This window comes from Xiphophorus couchianus, chromosome 12 (assembly GCF_001444195.1).
Source record: "Xiphophorus couchianus chromosome 12, X_couchianus-1.0, whole genome shotgun sequence".
Lineage (NCBI taxonomy): Eukaryota > Metazoa > Chordata > Actinopteri > Cyprinodontiformes > Poeciliidae > Xiphophorus > Xiphophorus couchianus.
The window spans coordinates 855889-859451 of record NC_040239.1 but is presented as its reverse complement, the minus strand read 5'-3'; positions in this window follow the sequence as shown (position 1 = coordinate 859451).

The window sequence follows — 3563 nt, the reverse complement described above, 5'->3', positions numbered from 1 at the left end:
ATGTAATGGAAATGACGTAATAATGCATGCGATTTCCTGCCAAAGATAGATATACTTTATTTTCAAAAGCATATTTAACACTGGAACTGATAAATAAAATAAACAAAACAACCAAAAACAAAATGGATTCTCAGTCTCCATTAACAAAAAAATGTACTTGATAAAAACTAAACAACATAAAGCCAAAGTGGAAATAAATACTGCATTCAACCTAAAGACTGCAGATTATGAAGTGTGTATATTATGTTGCCCTTCAGTAATAATTAGATTTAAATAGAGAAGACAGGCACATCGACTACCAGATGCAATAGTTCACACTACATGATTTTTTGCTCCTATTTTTCCCCATACAACAATCTTAGAACGTTGGTCTTTCTAAGATTGTGTGGTGTGTTACGGTAGATCGTCGTTGCCGCTCTGGTCCAAATCAGGGGTTTTCCCCGACTGGGAGCTTTAACGCAGCCTGTTGAATGTGACAGGTAGCCAATCAGAAAGCGCGGATTCTCCTCGCGCTTTCTAAGGGGAAATTACGTCGGGGAATCCCAAACAGCTGATACAGTGCAACCCGAAGTCCAGCAGACATCGGAGATAATAGTGGAAACAACATTAATGTTTATTCAACATATAAAGCAAGGGCGTAGGTTTGGTCTAAGTTTTGGTGGGACCTTAGAACTTACTGCCCCCCTGACCATTTTTGACCGGGGGGTGGGGGGGGGAGACCACATTGGCTTATAGCCCCCTCCCCCCAACCATAACCAGATCATACATCTTGTGTATACAACCAGATACAGTCATACTCAGCAGATCAGTTCAAGAACACTTTACTTTTTCCTTTTCAAAATTCAGCAAACATTACAAGTAAGATCATAAGAAATATCCTCTGGATCTACTGATTATACAAACACAACTGCAGATAAGAACAAAAAATGACTTCTTGCACTTCAGGAAAAAGATCCAATTGTTGAGATATTATGCATTTAAGAGGAAAAAAGATTCATAAAATTGCTTGCTCTGCTGTCTGAGCATCCTATGTGAAAAAGTATTACATAATTAACAGACCTATTCTACCTCACATTCAGTGCTGACCTTACTAAACACCGGACTTTACCACAAATGCGTTGCGTGATAGATATCTAACTTATGGGTCCCCTCACTGTACTTACAGCCGAGGTAGCGAAATAACTTCTAATGTCTGTCGTCCTTTTCGTTTTTGGTGGCGACATGGTCTCGGAGACTCATAATAAATGTCAAACTCAGAAGGAGACGCGTTCACCATCAGCACCACGGAACCAAGCTTCCGTTCCGCGTGTGGCCAGCTGGCCGCCGCCTGGTGCAGCTAATCCAAGAACGAAGATCCACATTCTTTGAGCCAATAGCGGCATGGGTCGTCATAGTTGAGAACAGCGAATTTTAAAATGAATGCTACCACTGTGTAGTATATTGAAATATTAAACTAATCAATGTAGATTTTCGTTTATTTATTTTTTGTTAAAAAATACATTTTTTTTTAATTAATATGGCAAAAATTGGTCGGGACTATTTTATATCCCTTGAATATTGGTCGTGACATGTCACGACCGTCCATACCCAAACCTACGCCCATGATGCAAAGAATATAGAAATGACAAGAGGAGGAGTTGGAGCGAAATTACTACCTCAGTTGATAAACCCGGTAACTTTTCAGCTGTTCTTCGTTAACGTGATGTAAATAGGTTCTAATGATTTTCATTCAGTCAGGACTTTACGCTGACACTAGCCACATGCATTGCAGGTAGACTGTAGTAAAGCATTGATTAATGCCTGGTTTTAAAATTAGTTCACTGGACTTGTAGCCATTATTTTGTAGCCATTGTTGGACACCACACGGCAAGAACGAACCCGATCGAACCTTTATACCTAGGATTTCTGTCAGCTAATGTGTGGTCTGTCAGGTTTTGAAAATGGGCGACAATCGGCCGACAGCTCTAAGATCGTAGTGTGCGCTGGGCTTTACACTAAGGAAATGAGGAAGGGAGGTGTCAGTGGAGAGCACCGGAGTTGAGCCTTTTTTCATTCGGTGTCATCAACAGAAAGAGAAAAAGGCCAGAAGAGAGATAATGCCTATAATTGAAATGACGTTGATAGTTTTAATTTATCGTACGATTAATTGATTTATCGTTTATAGCGACAGGCCTACCCATGAGTTTAGTCCAAAGCCTTTTCTGCTAAAATAAAATCTTTAGTGTATGTCAGATACAGACACATTGCACATTGATCTGTTTAGCTAACGTAAGACTGTGTAGCAGACAGGCTTCAAGGTGTAGAAGTTGTATCAGTACTGGCATTATGCTGTACTTGGCTAACGGGAAGCGTGTGTTTGCGAGACGGCGGTAGCCACGCTAAAAATAGAATGGGCAACAGCCAATGAAACGTGGCCCCTGTGGTATGGTCCATGATAGAATGTCAGAACTACAGAGATGTTGGAACTCTCACTTACTACACAGGAGGATTGAGGTGGCAATTAAAAACTACAATGATGGTGGAACTCTGAGTTACTACAGAAGGAGGCTGAGCAGAATGTTAGAACTACAGACATGGCAGAATGTTTTGGGCATTGTATAACTCAGCGGTCCCCAACCTTCTTAGTCGCGCGGCCCGGTACTGGTCCGCAGCCCGGTGGTTGGGGACCACTGGTATAACCCAACCACTGTTACACATTGGATTAGTTTGGCCATTTAAAATTAATCTTACTGAAAATTTCAAAATAAAAGCCTCAATATTGTTCTCAGGTTAATGCACCGTCATACGCGGTGCAATAATATTAGCCTGTATTATCTTTTTCTCTCAGGTTAATGCACTAACATTAGCACAAACATTAGCATTTCACTGCCCCCCACTAGTGCATTAGCATTAGCCTTTTCCCTAAAATAAGCTATTAGATATTTTACTTATTTATTAGACATGTTTAACACACTGAATGGAGCAAGTCCATGTAGGACAACATGCTATTGATATCCCACATGCTATTGACAGCATTCACACTAATATTAGCATTTTGGCTAATTTGAGTGGATTCATTCATTTTAATATACTGAAGGGTGCAAGTCCAGGTTAGTTAACATTCTTGTGATTCCCCACATGCTATTTTGTAATTGTTAGCTAAACTTAGCATTGATGCTAATGTTTAGTGTCAGAACACTGGGTTCAAACCGACAGGCACAATTTGGCAGGCTCCGGTTAAATTTCTTCAGGAATTTTCTAGTTTATTACTAATGTGTACCTTGTCATGCTATTTTCTTTTAATTTTCTACAAAAGACTGGAAGAAACAACAAAACATTGGCAGCAATGAATTTTGGGTAATACACTTCGCTGAAATCCGTAAAAATGTGGAATTCGTGCAAGGGCGGAAATAGTACCCAAAATGGGCAGGGCGAAGGGCGGATGTGGAGAATGTGAGACAAACACTACGCACAAACCAGTGGAAAAGGGGCATTAGACTAAGTTCTCTGAAGCAATAAATCACATTAAACCACATCCTGTAACTTCTTGCTCTAAGAGAGCTGGTAATAGGAACAACAACAAA